The sequence below is a fragment of the Marmota marmota genome, unplaced genomic scaffold, assembly GCF_001458135.2.
Source record: "Marmota marmota marmota unplaced genomic scaffold, marMar, whole genome shotgun sequence".
Classification (NCBI taxonomy): domain Eukaryota; kingdom Metazoa; phylum Chordata; class Mammalia; order Rodentia; family Sciuridae; genus Marmota; species Marmota marmota.
The window spans coordinates 34,047,010-34,066,386 of record NW_026000005.1 but is presented as its reverse complement, the minus strand read 5'-3'; the positions used below and the strand labels follow the sequence as shown (position 1 = coordinate 34,066,386).

At 45.0% G+C, this 19,377-nt stretch overlaps 1 long non-coding RNA gene across 1 annotated transcript; it reads left to right on the top strand.

Moving 5' to 3' along the window:
* The first annotated feature begins 13,298 nt into the window (after positions 1 to 13,298).
* LOC125618219 lies at positions 13,299 to 18,427 on the top strand. The gene is made up of 4 exons (XR_007349474.1): positions 13,299 to 13,422; positions 14,542 to 14,764; positions 15,894 to 15,994; positions 17,097 to 18,427. It is a non-coding gene; the product is annotated as an uncharacterized LOC125618219 (long non-coding RNA).
* Positions 18,428 to 19,377: the final 950 nt, after the last annotated feature.

Here is a 19,377-nt window from a genome sequence, read left to right as displayed (position 1 = left end):
ATAGTGAAAGTGCTTAACATTGTCAACAAGCCCCAGTTTTTATATATATATACATATATATATANTATATATATATATATATATATATATATATATATATATAATCTTGGAGTTGAAAGGATACAATGATAAAATTATTTAAAGACTTTAAAAAAATGTTAATTCTCCTATTTCTACATCTTTATGTCAGTGCAGCAAGATGATGCAAACAGGTCCTACCAGGTCCCTACCATTATGATACAACCTCATTGAAAAGACTCCTTAGAACTATATGATAAACTACCAAATTGGCGCCAGGTTGGAACTAATCAATACAAAAATAGTAAAGGCATAACAGGGATGGCCCTGAGGGGGAAGGCTTCCCAGAGGAGATGGGTTCTGAAGGACTAGGAAGTTAGAGAGGAACTGAGGCTGGCATTTCGGGACCCGAGCTGGAGGGAGGAATAGACCAACATGTTTGTGGAGGTGTAGAAAGACAGACAAGACTGATCAGAGAAAGAAGAGAAGCCTTGGAGAGGAGCAGCACAAAATGACAGGGAAAGAGTAGGGCATGGTGTGTGGACACTGAAAAGCCAGGCTGAGGGTGGCCCTGCTGTCCTTGGAAGTGGGTCAGCGGTAGGTTTTGATAGGATGAGATCAAGTTATATGGAGAAGAATGCTAAAGGCTTCTCCTCTCTCTAAGCAAGAGGCAGCCGGAGGGACCAGTGGGAGAATTCCTCAGCAAAGGAGGGAGGGGAGCTTCTCCAAGAGCTTGGCATGAGGACCCAAGGGAAGCGGAAGCGGAGGGCCTCCTGGTTTGAGTCAGGATGGCCAGGGAAGCACACTGACAGCACTGGAAGCTCAGAAGTTAGAAAGGAGGTTGCCTGAAGCAAACCATTTGGTCATTTTGAACAAGTTTATGTGAGACACCTGAACAACAGGCCTCCAGGTGGATCTCTTCCAGAGAGTGCATACCCCTGAGGGGGAGAGCCTGGTTCCCCTTCTAGTTAATTCTACCCCCACCTCTCAGTACTCCAGTATCTTGTTTCCTAAAAACTCAGCTGAATCCATAACTCCATCTGCCTGGAGGCGGAGAGTTATACAATCTGTCCAGAGGAAGCCAGAGGTGTGCTCAACACCTGTGTTTACTAAGACTTATTTGGGTCTCTGGAGACATCAGCTAGTGTTCCCTTCATGCAGTGCTCAGACTCCTCTATCTTTTTTTTTTTTTTCTGTCCTGGGGATTGAACTCAGGGGCACTTAACCATTGAGCCATTTCCCCTTCCCTTTTTGTTTTTTGAGACAGGGTCTCACTAAGTTGCTTCAGGTCTTGTTAAGTTACTGAGGCTGGTCAGACACCTCCATCTTTTTTCAGAAGAAATATTTCTGGAAAGGATTTGATTTCATACCAGGCAAAGTCTCATGTCTTGGTGGGGGAGTCAATACTACAGAGAATATTAGAATCCTTGGGCCCAAAGGAAACTTGGAGAGGTTCTGTTTATGTTCTTAATAATGTCCTTCCTGGATTATATGTATTCCAAATAGCTTCTTCCAGCTTGCCTTATCCTTCCACTTTCTTTAAGGTACACTTTGATGGATTGTCAAAGTGCCACAGATCGGTCTTCTTGCTTATGTACTCTGCCTCCAGGAGAGCCCCCGTTATCTGCTGCTGCAGATTAACATGGCTTTGGCTGGCAAAGCTGTGTGGGTTTCTGGGCACCAGAATAGCAAGCAGGCTCAGAGGCAGCCAGCATCAGGAATTGAGGAAGGAAGTTCCAGATGGAAGCAGCAGAGTGTGAAGATGCTTGACTGCAGGCCAGGCCTGGGACTCGGGGAGAGGGGCAGGGGCTTGGAATGCCCTAAAAGGTTTCAGCCTAGTAGAGAAACTGCTAGAAAAGGCTGAGAATATCAGCACATAGACCCAAAGGAACGTCTGGTATTCAGAGCCAATGTTAATAAGATTTAGAGATTTATAGAGTCCCCAGGATTGAAATCACACTCATCCTAAAAGTATTAGGTCCACCATCCAGTGTCCCGCCAAGTTTACCACCACATTGTTCTCGAACAGAGATGACACAACTCTCGTGGGTCATTCGTTCACACTCCCTAAGATTTCTATTGCTTTCTGTGCAATATTGAGTAGGAAAGGAAGTCCAATTTCAGTTTTTCTGGAAAATTCGAAGCAAAGAGACAAACATAGAGGAAACAGTTTAAATCAATGAAATAGATGAAAGTTAGAGAAGAGAATTGGGGGGGGGGGTCTGAGAAGTGAGATAAAGACATAGTCTCAACAGAGTCTCAGTGTCCTTTTGTGAAAGAGACAATCACACCGGGCCTCAGTTTTCACATCTATTCAATGGGAAGACCATTCCATGATTGCTTCACTTGACATTGCAGAGAATAAAGTCCATCTGATATGTCAAAGACCCTAGCACATTGAAAAGATCCAGGGAGACCTATGAACTAAGAGAGTATCAGCCAAAGAGAGGGGAACATGAGGATTCTTCACCCTAGATCATCTTCCAGAAGCACTCTATGGGTAGGTGAGAGGGGTCATCAGACAGGACTTATCCTTTTGGCTGCCAATACTCCTTCTGCTATCAGAGAATAACTACCTTCTTCCCACCCAAAGAACTATGACTTAACTGCTCTCGGGGCTTGGTGAGCCCAAACACTCCAAGATCACCCGCCCTCAGCCTCCATCAGAAGTCCCAAGTAGCAGTGCTGACTCCTCCTGAAGGCAAGGACCATCCATGTGGCTGAATAGAGGTTAGAAAGACAATACAAGACACTGGCTTACAGCCAGTGTGAGTCCACTGAGGTGTGTTAATGGGAGACGGTGAGAGATCAGGACTGGTTTTGGATCTCCTATCTATGCCTCAATCACAGTGGCTCCGATGCTGTCGGTCTTAACTGTTGGAATACCATATATGCTTTTGTTTGCAAAAACAGTTCTGTGGCACTAAAAAAAAAAAAGTCTATAAAACATTTGGCTGCACTAGTAAATTTTGTAAAGCAATGAAAGCCCAGAGAAGAAAAATTAATTATACTTAAGACTTCTTTGGAATCAGCTATCAAATCCAGCAGAATAATTCTCCCAGGAAAAGTGCCCAAGCTATTGACCCCAAACCAAAGTAACATCCATGTAAAATACTTAGTGCTTCGCCTTCAGCTTTGCCCATTCTCTTGACTGCTAGGTACTTCTAGGACAGGTAGAGATGCTTCTATTCGGGAAAACGTGTATTCTCCTTCTAAGGTATCGAAGACCCTCCTCTCAGTTCTGCTTTACACATCTTCCACATTTGATATTTTGTACATCTGGTAGAGCTGGACTATGAATACAACAATGAACAACTATGAACAACATTGAGGTCAGAGATCAGGTCTAATTTCATCAATGTTAAATGCAGTGCCAACAATAATTCAAAGAGCTAAACAGACATTTACTTGAAGGAAGGAAGGAGGGAAAGAAGGAAGGAATGAAGAAAGATACATACATAATCCCTTGTTTTCTCTTCTCTAAGTAAGCCAATACTGTCTTAACAGTCTTAGAGTTTTTTCTTTTAGGTCACAGAGGGCCAATGCTGTAAATTCTCTCTCAGAGGAAAGCTGGGCAGATGTACTTGGGAACATTTAAAAAACTAGGTTGGCATTGGAGAGGAAACAGCCAATATATTTAGCCACCCATGGCATGCCAAGGCCTTATTGAGACAGAAATAGGCACTGTAGGAGGAATCTCAATTAAATATTTTTCTAAGCAGTCAGCTCTGGGCTTTGCCTGAACATGGATGCAGAGCTGGGGTGAAGTATGGGACAGAAAGCCAAGAGGATTTTGAGTGGGGCTTCTAAATCATCTTGAGGCTCTGTTGCTTGCAGTGCAAAGCTGGCAGCCCCGAGTGGGTGGGGAATGGTCCCATCTTCCACAATTCATGGGGAAAGAATTCCTCCTCTCAGGCACTTTGCAGGATCCTTTATATTTGAGAGACCCATCCTCTCCCTGAACTCTCTCAAGCGGCAACACAGTTGAGATATTCTTTCTACAAACTCTACCCCACTGTTGCCATTAGTCAGCACTCCCTAAGAATCCTGCTTCATCTGGAAAGTGTTCCTGGAATTATCTGAAGGGAACCAGTGACACTTTGGGCATGAAACTCCACCATGCATTGCTTATCTTTCCTTTCTTAAAATATACAGCACTTAGTCAACTGGCATAGGGACAAGAACCCCCATTGGTGGGGTCCTCAGGCTAGGCGGGGTGAAATTGGAAGAGGGTACCTGGGCATAGCATAGACAATCTAGCCCGGTTCAGCTGCCAATATCTACACATGTGAATAATAGCAAATATCTTCCTTTTTCATATTTGGGCTCATACTCTTTTGAAAACAGCTTTTCTTACTTAAAAATGGATCATCAACATTTCCCCGTGTCATTGAGTATTTTACAAGATGAGCTTTGACATCTATATAGCATGGCCTCATTTGGAAGTCATATTTTCTTTAGTCAATCTCCAGCTGTTAGGCATTCAGATTATTTCCTGTTATTATAACATCAAAATGAATACCCTCAGGGTGAGACTTGTATTCCTTTCTAATCATTTCAAGAGGCCAGACTGCCTGGTGGTTAAGAACATGGGAGCCTTGGAGCTATTCTTCCCATCTCAATCCCCATGTCATAATTCATTGGTTCTTAGACTTTGCTCACTAATGCAGTTTTTCTGTGTCTCATTTTCTTTATCGTAGAAAGTATTAATGGTACCTACCTTATAGGGTTGTCTTAAAGATAAGGACGTTAGTCAATGTGAAGTACTTAAAACAATATCATTCTTAATACTGCATCATCTGTTGAGAAAGTGTTCAACAAACTTTTAGTTATTACAAAATTTTCCTGCCTTACATCCCCTTTCTTGGGACCAGGTGGTGCTGGATAGTCCCTGAGGTCTGGACCTCAGCAGTCTTCTCCCCTTTCTCTGCATCCTGTCTCACAGGTCTCATCCACTGCAGCCATCCCCTATGCCCTAATTGGTACCCCTTATTCTTAGGTGTCACCAAGATCTTACTCCTATATCCCACTTACTATTCATTCTGTGTGGATGTGCCATCATTTCACATTTCCAAGTCCAACACAAAATCCACAACTTTCTGCTCCCTCTTCTCTACTTCCCTCAGACAGATTCTTGGTTCACATCTTCCTGCCCCAGCTGGAAACTTCAAAGTCACTTTGGACCCCTTACCAGCCTCCAGCATCTAAGCAGTTATCAGGTCCCATGCATTATTTTTTCTGCATCTCTCCTGGACTGTCTCTCTTTTTACATTTCTAATACTATCCTCCTATTCAAACTTTTGTCACAAAGCAGGTCCTCTTGCCAACCAGCTGTCCCCCGCATACACCTTCCTTTGATCAGCTAGGAGATGGATTTTTCCAAACACCCAACATTTCCCCTCTCAAGGATCCTCTGCAGACCTCGCCAGCTGAATAAAGCCGTACGCCTCCCTGTGCCATTCAAGGACTTCAAAGACCTGACCCCATCCTTTATTTCTAGCTCTGCCTTCTGAACCTGGCCTTTTGTGTTTTCTTAGCCTAGAATGTCCCTTTGCTCCAAATCCTGTCTATCCTTCAAAGTATTCTCCTCCCTGAAGGCTTTTCTGACCACTGCAGTCCACAATGATGACCCACTATAATTAAGAGAGTAGAGCTACAGGTAAGAGTTGGAGAAGCTCTCAAAATGGCTTCAACAATTCAAATATTTGTTAGCCTGCTCACAAGGAAACCTATAGATGGAAGAGCCAAAGGGGTACATGGTAGCAAACACTAACCAGCACCCTTTTTCCCTTCTTCTTCTTGACTGAGTTCAATTCTGTTCCTGTTTGCTCTTCTCCTTTGGTTCAAGTCTGCACAACTTTGGGTTAGAGAAGCAGACCTCATTCCTAGTCCTAGTGAATAGTTTAAGACACAGGTGCTGGAGCCAGAGTTCAAACCTTAGCCTGCCACTTCCTAGCCTCATAGTCAGTCCCTGAGCAAGTTATTTAAATTTCACACTTCCATTTCCTTATGTATAAAATGAGGCCATGGGCTGGGGATGTGGCTCAAGCGGTAGCGCGCTCGTCTGGCATGCGTGTGGCCCGGGTTCGATCCTCAGCACCACATACAAAAAATAAAGATGTTGTGTCCACCAATAACTAAAAAATAAATATTAAAATTCTCTCTCTCTCTCTGTCTCTCTCCTCTCTCTTTAATAAATAAATAAACAAATAAATAAATAAATAAAATGAGGCCATTAATGGAACCCTTTGAGGGCTAGGGATGTGGCTCAATGGTAAACCACTTGCCTAGCATGTGTGAGACCCAGAGTTCAGTCCCCAGCACCGCCAAGGGGGAAGAAAACACAGTACTTTTCCTGAAGCATTACTAATGACATTGAGATAATGTGTGTGAAGCACATGGAACAGGGCCTGGCACGTAATAATCAGCGTCATATTTATGGAGCACTTGCTATTTTTACCCTGACTAGATTAAGACAATCATGGCATTCCTTTGCCACTTGTCCTGGCCTGGTTTGGTGTAGCCATGGATCCAGTGCATGTCAAAAAGTCCTGAAGAGGATCCACTGGAGACCATATGGAGATATTGTCTTAACTCTTGAGGAGATGCCAGCCAGGCACGAGGGCTCATGTCTGTGATCCCTGCTGTTCAGGAGGCTGAGGCAGAGGATAGCAAGCCTGAGGTCAGTCACCGCAACTTGGTGGGAACTTGTCTCAAAATTAAAAGGGCTGGGGAGGTAGCTAAGTATAGAGAACCCCTGAGTTCAGCCCCCAGTACGGAGTGAGGGGAACCAACAGCAGATTCAGGGAACACTTGCAAGCTGAATATGGCTGTACAAATGTCAAGTGCCATGGGCCGGAGGGGAAGCAAGAACTCCAAAGCCAGCAGCCAGCCAGAAAAGCTAGTCAGAAACCCTGTCTCCTTCCTCAGGGCTGCCCTCTTTTGAAGCCACTCTTGAATTGACAGCTCCAGCATGGGTCATCTGTCCCTCTCTACCACTATAACCACAAGCCTCTTTCGGATTGATGAATCTTCAGGAAGAAAAATGTCCCACCTCCTTCAAATACCCATGCCTGAAGTCCCACTGTGAAGAGGGCTGAGGTGCTACATTTCCATCAAGAACTTGGAGGCTATCTTTCTTTTGACCCAGTCTCTTGAGAACTGTAAAGGTCAAGCAGGAAGATTTTAGAAAACAGTTGTTAAAAACTTGAGTTCCAGAGTCAGTCTTTGATTTAAAATCTAGGGGACTCATTTCTCAGTAGGTAATTGATCTAAGGCAAAGCTTTTAGCCTCTGAACCTCAGTTTCCCCATCTTTAAAATGGGGATAAGTATGTCTACCTCACATAGCCACTTTGAGAAGAGATAAAACATGTAAACCACACAACACTGTGCCTGCCAAATAGCAAGAATCCACCAAGCAGAGGGAAAGCTCTCTGTTCTATTTAGAAAACTTGAGCATCCTGATTCTAGCTCCTCTCCAGTACTTGAAAAGACAGAAGTCTTGGAAAGAACATAAGGAGACCTGGGTGCCAGTCCTAGTGACACCACCATGAACCAAAGGCCTTGGTCATCTTCTGAGCTCCTTTTCTCATCTCTACAGAGGCAGTATGGGGTGACCCCAAGTCCCTCCTGATGCTGAATGTTCTGGGTTATCCCACGACAAGACTTCAGAGTTCTTGTTTCTCTGGTCTTCAGAAGTGCTTCTGGTGCTGTCCTTGTCCCGGCCTTACTCCATGGAGCTCTCGCCATTTCAGATGGAGACACTGTGTCTCCAGCTCAGGTAATGCTGTTGCTGCCCTTTCTCTTCCACCCAGGGCTCCTCCTGGGTTTCCCGGAAAGTGTTCCTCCCCGGCTCCCACTCCAGCTCCCCGAGGACCTCTGTGTTCTCCCACTTTCTTGTCTCCTACTCAAATTCCTGGCTCTCTAAGCCAGGTAGGAAAGCTGTTTCGTTCGACCCAAGCTGGCACTTTCTCAGAACCTCCCCTGCCTCTGGCACATTCCTTGAGTTTGGGCAGGACCCAGAGAGCTAGAGAATTCCTCTCCCTCCTTAGCGTGGGTCCCCGTGTTGGCATGCCAACAGCCCCAAATATTTAAAGCAATCATGAAAATGAGCTCAGAGTCCCATGCCAGAGCCTTGAAAGGAATTAGGCTAAAAACAGGACAAAGGAAGAGGTGAGGCCAAACGGAAAATGCCATGAAAGGCAGTGCCCAGCATGGCCGGGGCCCAGAGCTCTCCTCGCTGGCTTCATTCATCTGCAGCCAGCTCTGTGCTGAGCACTGCAGAGACAAAGATGAACGAATCACTATCCCGGCCCTTAAGGAGCTCCCAGTCCAGTCAGGAAGGCCACATAGACAACCACAGTACAGTGGGTGAATGTGGACAAGATGCCCCCAAGGGCACAAAGGAGCCATCGAGGAGGGAGGTATAGGCTCTCCCCAGGGTCAGTGAGGCAACTCCCAGAGCCTTGGCCCAGGTGTGACTTAGGACAGGTGTCCCCCCAGGGACAAAGCAGAAGACGTGCTTTCAAGCAGAGGGGAACCAGCAGCTGCAAAGTCATAGAAGCACGAAACCGGGTGGAGAAGGGAGAAAGTGCTCATGCGTGACTGCTTTGTAAACTGTAGAGACCCAGCCTCTCCTCTGGGCATGTTTATGCACATGTAATGCATAGGACAGAGAATGGAATGAGACCCAGCCTTACAAGTTAAGATTTTTAAAAATACTGACAGAGGTGGACACTTGGATGCTTGTTGACAGAGGGAATTTTGAGCAGAAAGCCTTTTATCATAAGGGGCTCTAAGCACAAGCCACACATCTGGGTAAGGGAGACTGGCAGCACCATGTGCCTGAATGTCAGCACCTTCCTGTGATCAATCCAGGGAGACTCCATGCAGGAGGGGAGATGGGATTTCCCACATCATTCAAATGATGGAAGAGAGTTGGCTTGGCAGCCTGGGAGGGCTGGCAAGTGCCCCAGGACCTGGCACAGCTCAGGGGAAGTGCCAAGGTCAAAAGCAGATGCCTGAGTGGAGGAGTTATAAGTCAGGAAGTCTGGAGACCTCCTGCTTACCAAGAGGAGATGGGCGAGGTGGCAGGCCCAGGGCCTCATCCTGCCACAGCACTGCACAACCCTCGTGTGGGCAGGGCTGGGGGAGCAGGGCTTTGACCTGAATCTGGGGTGCTAGGCAGCCACAGTGAAGACTCCAGGTAAGAAATGAGCAAAATGAAAGCGACAGAAGCCAAATGACCAGCACATGCTATAAAGAAGGAACGCCATTGTGACCAAGAAATCTGCTAATAATGTGGTATTCCTCAGCAATGTCACCACTTTTATTTCTTTAAATGGTTCTGACATGTACTAAGCAACATGGGCCAGACTATCTAAGCTTTACATGCATGGACTCCTCAGAACAACCTGAAGACAGCAGAATTCTGACTAATTCCATTTTACAGAGGAAATGTTCCCGAAGAAGGCAAACTTAATGTCCAGGATGCCCTAAAACCAAGCAGTGTACATTAAGTAAGTAGAGTTTCATGACCTAAAGAGTGTTCCCCACAAAATTTTTATGTCAACTTTCTAACCCCCAGCACCTTGGATTGTGACTGTATTTGGAGAGTCTTTTGAAAAGCAAAGTTAAACTGAGGTTATTGGGGAGAGTTCTAATATGATATGATAAGTGTCCTCATGAGGAGATGGGGACCCAACAGTATAGAGGGAAGGCTGTGTAAAGATAGGAAAAGACAGCAAGCCAAGGAGACAGGACTCAGGAGAAACCAATCCTGCTGACATCTTGATCTCAGCCTTCCCCTCCTGAACTGTGAAAAATCAACTTCTGTTGTTTGAAAGCCTTATTCTGTGGTGCTCTAATATAGCTGCCTGGGTGTAGATAGCAATGACTCAGGAGAACCTTCGAGAAACAAGTCTGCAGGGTGTGCAGGGGCCTGTGCAGGAGCGCTGGCCACCTGCATGTCTGTGCCTTGCCCTAGGCTATGGGGAACCCAGCGCCCCTTACCATCCTCAGCTGAGCTCTGAGTGGCAGGCCCCAGATGGCTCAGAGTTGTGCGACAAAAGCACAATCGCTGCTGTCTTTCTTAATAGGATCAGTCTTGAATGAGCTTTAAAATGTGTCTAAAGAGATTCAAACCCCAAATCTCAAACCTTTCTACTCTACAGACCTTTATTCACCAAACTGCATGCACAGTTGGGTCAAGGGGCGGGCCAGTATTTCCACCTGGCTTGAGAAGCAAAATCAGTACCCAATGGGAGTCACTTTCTCACAGGAAATAGGCTGAGTCCTGAGGATAAACCCCATGAAAGACATCATTAGGAGGGGTCAGTAACCAGGTCAGGAGCCACTGTGTCTGGGCTCTCGGATTCCTCGAAGCAAGTTAATCATTAAAGGGGACAGGCAAAAATACAGTCTTGAGGTTTGGATAAACTCAAATTGGTCTATCCAGAGAGTGGGGTGGGGAAGAGGGTTTCAAGAATTCCCATGAGACCTGCTGCAGGTACTCTGTGGAGCCACGCTGCATCTGAGTCTGCCGTCAATATGGGCAGCACAGGAGGACAGAGGAGTGAGGCTCCAGGTCCAACACGTGGGAAGAGGCATCCTGTGGCCTTCAGGAAGTTGTATTTGTGTCAAGAGCAGACTTGAAAACAGGTACAAGCTACTAGACAAACAGAAAGCTAGGCAAAGACAAGGACCTGAGTGAAGAACTTTCTGGAAGAGGCACTCCAGGTGCTAGGATCTAAAGAGAAAGGACACAGAGCTCAAGGACAGAGGAGGGTGCTTTGTCCTATAGAAAGTATAAGAAACAAACTCAAGGAGCCAGAACGGGCAGCAGGAAGGAGGCCCTTGCTGAGGAGGTTAGCACTACTAGGTGGGAATCTGAGCAGCATCTGGAGATATATGTCTGCATGTGTGTAGTGTGGCCTGTGGTGCAATGTGCGGATGGCATGCACGTTCAGTGGGTGTGATAGGCATGACGTGTGTGCATACCTACATATGTGTGGTACGTGGTGCACATGATGTGTGCATGCATGAACGTGTGTGGTGTGTGTGGATGTGTGGTGTGTGTGTGTGCGTGCATTATGCATGTATGTATTCATGGTATGTTTTGCGTCCATGTGTGCGCATGTGCCTACGCATGCACCCTGGCACTTTAGCGGTGAGGATAATTTGGTCTAACGTTCCTGGTGAGAAGAAGTCAGGCTCACAGAGCCAGAGCTAACAACAGTGGGGTTTGGAGGGAGCTGGGGGAGTCCAGCAGGCGCCTTCCCTAGCAAAGGAAGAGCCAGGACAAAGGGTCATGAGAGAGGCCTGCTGGATTTTCAGTCAGGCCTACGGTGCCAAGTTTCAGCCTAAGTGATACTCAGATGTCTCGTATTTCTACTTATCATTTCCATACCTACTTCCAGTAAGCAGAGCTTGCCATCTGCACAATGTCAGGCCAAAGAAATAAAAACCGAGAGGAAATTGCACTACAGCGCAGCATAATCGGTCTGATCCACCTAGGATATTAGTGGAGACATGTGTGTCTTCACTCATCTGAGGATTAATGTCCTGATTGTTTCTACACAGGAAGTTTCCCATTTGGTCTGGCTGAGAGGCAGCTCCAAAATGAACCATGCAGTGGCAGTCTTCCGGTCTCACCGAGCCTCCCTCCCCTGCTCCTAAATCACCTCGCTCCCCAGTCGCTGCAAATGCTTCTCACGTGCTGACAGTTCACACGGTTCAAGACAAGAGTCCGGGTTGGAGCCGGAACCAAGCAGTACAGTGGGGAGGCAAGTGAGATGGTCGTTAAGTTAAGTGACAGGGACAGGAGGTGCAACTGCCTGCTCTTCCCAGCCCTTTCTCATCTGGTCCTGTTGATGTGTCCCCTGCAATGGTTTACCTCAGGCAAGTCATGTGAACTCTGCAAACCTTAGTTTCTTTCTTTTTTTCTTTCCTTCTATATTTTCCTCCCTTTTCTTCTCTCCCCCCTCTTTTTCTTCCTCCCTCCCTCCCTTCCTCCCTCTTTCCTTCCCTCCTTTCTTTCTTCCTTTCATCTTATTTATTTTTAATACCAGAGATTAAACCCAGGGAGCTTTACCACTGCGCTACATCCCCAGCACCCCTCTCCTTTTTTTTTTTACTTTAAGAAAAGATCTTCGGCTGGAGCTGAGGCTCAGTGGTAGAGTGCTTGTCTTGTGTGTGTGTCTCTCTGGGTTTGATCCTCAGCACCACATAAATAAAATGAAAGTATTACGTCCACCTACAACTAAAAAATTTTTTTAAAAAAAGAAAGAAAGAAAAGGTCTCATTAAGTTTTTGAGGCTGGCTTTGAACTTACAATCCTCCTGTCTTAGCTTCCTGATTTTCTGGGATTACAGGCATGAGCCAGCCATATAAAAAGCAGGCTTAGTACTGCCTACCTTAGAGAAGATTAATGAATTATTTAGAAAAAGCTCCTAATATAGTACCAAGCACACAAGAAATGCTTTGAATGATAGTAATAGCAAATGCTTATATTGTACCTCCTGCTTGCCATGAGTGATTTTAAGCACTTAATATATTTAATCAATTCAATCCTCACAACCCTGTTAGGCAGCCTCCACTGTTATCCCCATTTTATAGAAGAGGAAACTAAGGCACAGAAAGATTCTGGAAATTTTCAAACATCACAGAGAGCTGGTACAGCTGGAATTCAAACTAAGGCCCCAAGATATCTAGGAACAACAGTTAACCATTAAATGCTGCCACATAGCAGCCTCACCTGTACTAAGCTAGAGGTGGAGGAGGCTTCCCTTACTGACATGGGCTTCGTGCACCATAATTCGGAACTGAAAAGAGGTCACCTAACTGCTAATTTTACATTTGAAGAAAACAAGTGGAGGGACATGACCGGGCCAGGGTCACACGGCTCCTGCTGGGTGCTTTGCCTTGCGCTGTTTCCACCACACCTCTCTTTGCCCCAGGAAGGCTGCCTCTGGAAGCCAGGGAGGAATTAAGGACACAAAAGCACATTTGAAGAATCCACTGCCATGCACAGCAATTGCTTCAAAATGAGAAGGTCTCACTTTGTCCAGAGGAATATCTATTTATGTGAGCCTCCACTCCCTCCTGAATTCAGGCAGCCGAAAGTCCAGTGAAGAGGGAGCAATTGTATGAATCGCACCCCACCCTGCACTCCCCAAACACACCTAGTACCTGCCACATTCCCACCAAGGGATAGTTGCTCATGTTGTTCCTGAGCCTGAATCTCCCATCCCTGTCCCTACCTAATGCCTAAAGAAGCTCTCCTTAGGTTTCAGGGGACATCTGGAAAGCTGCTCTCTCGGTGAAGTTTCCAGAACCTTCCGGGCCAGATGGATTTTCTGAACTCCAGAGATGGGAAGTTCCAGCCCTGTATCAGCCAGACCTAGGTTTGTGTTCTCCATTCACACAGGTCTGGGTCTGTGACCTTTGGCCACTACCTACATCATCTCCCTGTCTCCATTTCACTACTTCTCAAAGGAAATAATAATAATCCCTTTCTCATGGGCTTATAAATAAAGATTCACATATATACAGAAAGAATTTAGCACAGGGCCTAGAGCTCAAAAAATGAGACATACAATGGCTTCCAAAGGTGTCTTATTGCCACATGCTGTTTTGCTAGTTGCTTGGGTTTGCATCTTATCTCCCCCACTAAGATATCTCTCTTTGTCAAGTTCATTTTTCCATTCCTGCGGCACCTGAGCCCCTACAGTCTGTACTCTGTGAGGGTGCGCTAAATCAAAGTGAACTAGAAACAAAAAAGATGAGTTAATTATAGCAAAGAGCAAAAGGCTATAGTTTTATTGGAAGCCTATGATGATTGTCTTTATCCATAGACTTCCCAGATTCTGAGAGGCAAAGAAGAATGGAATATCACTCTCCATTCTCATTACTAGTGTGATTAGAGATTAGGCTGAGAAAAATCAATAATAATAATAATAATAACCTCTACCTATTGAGGACTTCAAATAATCCATATCAGTCTCGGGTACTCTTTACTTCATTTATTGCTTACTAAAATCCTATGAGGTAAACATTCTTACCCCCATGTAGGGATCGGACAACTGAGGTTCAAGATCAAGTCACCCATCAGAGGTCAGATGCCAAACATGTGGCCAAGCTAGGATTTAAGCCCAGGTCTGTCTGACTCCCAAGTCCACGCTGTGTGCTAGAGTCTATAAACTACCTTCTGCATGCTGACCTGGGCCTAATTTTGTATGTCCATCAAACTAAGATGGGGTTTATATTTTTAATTGTTTAAAAATGGTTAATATTTTACACCACTTGAATATTGTATGAAATGCAAATTTTAGTGTCCATAAAGTTTCATCAGGACTCAGCTACATCTGCTTCTTTCTACAACGTCTGGCTGTTTTTGTGCTTGAACAGACAAGATAGTGTGTTTGCAGGAGAGACTGCATGTCCATCAATGCCTGAAATATGTACTTTCTAGTTTTTTACAGAAAAGTTTCCTGACCCCAGCTCCATGTCATGCTGTCTTACAGATAAACTTACTGCCAAGAAAACGTCCTTTTTCATAAAAAGTCATGCTTCAAAAAGGGCATCCTTCCCTGCAGCAATAAAAGTTGGGGTTTGGATTCTGACTTGATGCATGCCTAGCCAGCCCTGATTCTTGTTGTCACCCAGCTCCTGATGGGATTTGGAAGGCAGAGCCACTAGCCTCCAAGAGGCAGGGACGACAGGCCAGAGCAAGCCTGGAAGCAAAGGGTAAGGGATTTAGACAGAGAAGCCAGCTTGGTTTCATGAATTCCTTTGCCCCCAGGATTCATGGTTTCCTGCCACATCTTGTTCAGCTGTGGATGTGCCCAGGCCCAGACAGGGCGGGCAGGCTGGAAACAATGAAAGCATGGAGGTGCCAGGCCCCATGATCCTGTATTCAGCCTCCACCCTGACCATGGGCAGAGGCCCAGCTCCGCAAATCTGACCCCACACCTACCTGCCTGAGACCTCAGTCTTCTCGTACATAAAATGAGAGGTTGGCTGGGCTACTCTGGGCCGTCTGCCTCCTGCACCTGGCACCTGCCTTCTGCCTGGAGCAGGCTTTCTCTTTTAGCTTCATATACTCCCAGGCCAGTGTCTGCCTGTGGGGGAATTCCAAAGGGCAGATTTTGCTTTGTGGCATTCCTTCATCCAGGGAGTGCTTTTGAGCACCTGCTGTGTCCAGCTTTGTAAAGATACTAAACAAGCAAAAGCAATGGCACTTCCTATTTGTTTCCAGGTCCAAGCTGTGCAGGTGAGGAGCTACAGAAGCATCCCAGCTCTCAAATTCTTTTTTTTTTTAATTTTTTTTTTTAATATTTATTTTTTAATATCTGGCGGACACAACATCTTTGTCTTGTATGTGGTGCTGAGGATCGAACCCGGGCCGCACGCATGCCAGGCGAGCGCGCTACGGCTTGAGCCACATCCCCAGCCCAGCTCTCAGATTCTTGAACAAACTCTGAGCACAGGTTACAGACTTGGCACGCTCCAGGTGCCTTCGTCTCCATACTTTTGCTTTAGCTACAGACCAGGCCTGTGACCCAGACCCATTTTTCAGATGAGAAAATTGACTCTGAGAAGTTGCCTACAGATCAAATGGCTATTAAGGGTGGAGCTAGGCTTCAATGCAGGTCTCGCTTATTCCAAAACCTGTGCATCTTTGAAAAACTGGGCTGCCCCCTCCACCAGGGTATCATTGGGTACCTATGTAGGTACAGGATAGAGATGTTAAAATAAATTTATTGGGGGGGGGAATTATTTAAGCCTTTAACACAACAGAAAGAGCACATATCAGCAATCAAACTTCTTCTAGGACAAACTATTTTAATCACTGCATGATTTTTTTCTTCCCTAGGTCTCAGTTTTTCCGTCCATAAAACTGGAATGAAGAAGCTGGATAAAGCAATCTCAAAGCATCACCTACTTCCCTTGCTTCTCCCTGTACCTGCTGCACAGGTGCTATGCTTGGTTACAGGATTCATAGTTCAGCTCTGGTTCTGAATCATAAAACTCAACCCAGTGGATTCTATCAGAAAATTTAAGGAGGGTGGGGGGCAGGCCCTAATAAAACTCAATGGTTAGGCTATGTGGATTCAAACATCAAAACTGTTTCAGGAAAAGATGAAGACAAAGATGCTACATAGATGCTGTCTTTCCTATTTTATTCCATCCTGCTTGATGTTTATGGAATTCTCTTTCCAAAAGTATCTTAGGTTTCTGTTGCATTTGAGTTTTCAGAATTTCCCGAGGCAGGGTCATCGAAGAACCTGAGGAACAGGTGGCAGAAAGAAGAGAGAGGCCCTAAGGATGGGAGGGATTTAGGCAAAGTGTGAGCAAAGATTTAAATAAAAAAGTAAAAAAAAAAAAAATTTGGGGAAACGGTGAGGTTATCAGTTGTTTTTGATGGAAATTATCAGGAAGTTAGGAGAGATTAGAAATATGGGTATCCTGAGTGCTATTAGCAAATTAAAAATGTGATTTGACACCCCAATAGCAACAAGTACACTGACCACTCAGATCTTGGTTTCTAATACCTTTGTCCTATAAAAGAAGTAGAATTCCCTGAAGAAATGCCTGATTGTAGTAAGACTGTGGCAAATATTCAATAAGCCTGAAGCATCTTGTAATGCCAGAAAGTAATGAAGTGCTCAATATAGAATAAATAAATAAAACCTACAAGCCAGGCACTGTGGCACATACCTGTAATCCCAACAGCTCAGGAGGCTGAGGCAGGAGGATTGTGAGTTCAAAGCCAGCCTCAGCAAAAGCAAGGTGCTAAGCACCTCAGTGAGACCTTGTCTCTAAATAAAAGAAAAAAATGGGGGGCTGGGGATGTGGCTCAGTGGTCAAGTGCCTCTGAGTAATTAAATTAAATTAAATCTGTAATGATGGGAGAATGTCAAAGGGAAATATGAACCAACTGAAAGAGACTCCAATGGACAAAGCTGGAAAATTTTGATCAGTAAAATAAAGTAGTACATATAAAACAAATATCCAAAAATCCACACTGATATAAATATATGATTGAAAAAATAAATCTCTCATTTATCTCTTATAGGAGAATCCCAAGTAACTTATATGGATACTCTGCCCCCAGAAGAGGGAGCATAACTCCTTAAGGGTGGCCTGTGAAGAATGACCTCCCTCCAAAGAAGAAAGCATGGAAAGAGAGCAAAGGGGATTGCATGGTGAAGAATCCTGACAAGCACTCTCTCAGCCAGGTGATCAAGGTCAACATCGATAGCAATTGCTCACTTGCTCCGAGGTTATAAAAATAGCACTTAAACTCTGTGGTCTTCCTGTCCTAGAACCCAGAACCCCAATCTACTCATGAAACTAAACATCAGACAAATTCCAAAAGTGGGATCTTCTACAAAATACCTGACCAGTGCTCCTTAGAACTGTCAAGGTCATCATGACCATTATGATATATCTTTTGTTTTCTGTTTGTGGTTCTTGGCTCATAACTCCCTCTTAAGGGCAGGCCACAGAAACTAAACTTCTCTTCCCCAAGGCAGGTTTCAAAAATCCTAATCTTCACCTGACCATAAAGAAATTCTCCAGCAGGGCACGGTAACACATGCCTGTAATCCCAGCGGCTCAGGAGGCTGAGACAGGAGGATTGCAAGTTCAAAGCCAGCCTCAGCAACATCGAGGTGCTAAGTAACTCAGTGAGACCCTGTCTCTAAATAAAATACAAAATAGGGCTGGAGATGTGGCTCAGTGGTCGAGTGCCCCTGAGTTCAATCCCTGGCGTGGAAAAAAAGAAAAAGAAATTCTCTGACCTACCATACCTGATTAAGTAAGTCATAAGACCCTCATTTCAGAAAGGATCCTGCCCCATACCCCAGAGAAAGGGATGCCGCACAGAGAAGCCAAGAAAATCTGAATTGGTGGGGTTTCTCCAGTCAGTCTATTAGCATTACATTACACCCTTTGTGTCCAATCACATTTATTTATTTATTTATTTCTCTCTGTGTGTGCTTGTGGTACTGGGAATTGAACCCAGGATACTTTACCACTCACTATATCCGGGCCCTTTTCATATTTATCTTAAGACAGGGTCTTACTATGTTGCCTAGACAGGCCTCAAACTTGAGATTCTCCTGCTTCAGCCTCCCGAATAGCTAGGATTATAAACAAGGGCCACCATGCCCAGTTCCAATCACATCTCTACAGGGTTGTCCGTGTTTTGATCATGGTTATGCGATGAAGACTACATAAAACCCCCCAAAGATAGGGTTCAGATAATTTCCAGAGAGCGGAAGGATCCTGGAGGGTGGGTGTGCCCAGAGAGTAGAGAACCTCCACACCCCTTCCCCCATTCCTTACCCTATGCATCTCTTCATCTGCGTTCTTTGTAATAAACTGGTAAATGTGTTTCTCTAAGTTCTGTGAGCTACTCCACCAAACTTAAAAATTCCGAGGAGGGGGTTGTGAGAACGCTAGTTTATAGTTGATTAGCCAGAAGAACAGGTCACAAGCTGAGGCTTGCAACTGGCACCTAAAGTAAGCGGGGCCAGTCTTTGAGACTGAGCCCTCAACCTGTGGGATCTGATGCTACTTCCAGGAAGAGTGTCAGAACAGAAGTGAATTAGAGGACAGCAGCTGGTGTCTGCTGCAGACTCAGTGGCTTTCTTGCTGGCAGGGAGCAGTCTTCACACACCCGCATCACAGAAGTGGCCTGTGTTGAGTAGAAGAAACTGAGCTAGTTCTTCCTCTGGGTCTCGAGAATCATCAAAACAAGGAAAGTCTAAGAAAGTGTCATGGCTGAGAAAAGTCTGAGGAGTCATGACACCTCAATTTAATGCATCCTGGATGCCACAGTCATGCAAAAACCACAACAAAAAAACTGATGCCAGAAAAATAACCTGTAGTTCTTTGATAGTTTGGAGAAACACGTTTAAATAGCTTTTTTCCAGGGCAGAAATCCAGTTATTTGTACTTTGCTCAATTGTATATATGTAACAATTACTAACAGCTGGGACCCATGAATAGAAAAAAGCCATTAGGTAAAAACTAAGGAAATCTGAATAAACAATGGGCTTTATTACATGGCCATGTATCAGTACTGGTTCAGTAATTGTGATAAATACAGTATGCTAAGTAAGATGTTCGTAATGGAACACCATGTATATGCTCGCTTAATACCAGATAGTTTAAGTATCCCTAAATCCCAAACCCGTCAACATCTGAAACTTGTTGAGTGCTGACATGATGCCACAAGGGGAAAATTCCACACCTGACCTCATGTGATGGGTCACAGTCAAAGCACAGATGCACTAAAAATTTTGTGTAAAATGACCTTTAGACTATGTGTTTAAGGTGCATATTAAACA